Here is a 370-nt window from a genome sequence, read left to right as displayed (position 1 = left end):
TTGTAATTTGTGGTATCATTGCGTAGATGTTTTTATCTTAAAATAAATATTTTACAAAAATATACAAATTTATACGATATAAAAATTTCTACAAAATTTCTATTTTTGTAGCTTTTTGTAGTTATTCATTAAAATTTTTTTCAAGGTTGCATGAAACTTGTATCATGTACGAAGAAACGAAGAAACAATATATATTTAAATTTTTATTGACAATTCGAATCGTAAAAAGCTTAAGAATTTCGTTTTTTTGTAATATTATACGCGATGTTACAACCGTTCAGAAATATTTATCTCCAAGTGATAAAAATGTTCTCCCAACTTCTGTAGAAACTTGTAGTATTTTATGAAAATTTAAGAAAGTAAATTTATA

This window comes from Wasmannia auropunctata, unplaced genomic scaffold, assembly GCF_000956235.1.
Source record: "Wasmannia auropunctata unplaced genomic scaffold, wasmannia.A_1.0 LD336097.1, whole genome shotgun sequence".
NCBI classification, from domain to species: Eukaryota; Metazoa; Arthropoda; class Insecta; order Hymenoptera; family Formicidae; genus Wasmannia; species Wasmannia auropunctata.
Note: the sequence above shows the minus strand (reverse complement) of the source record.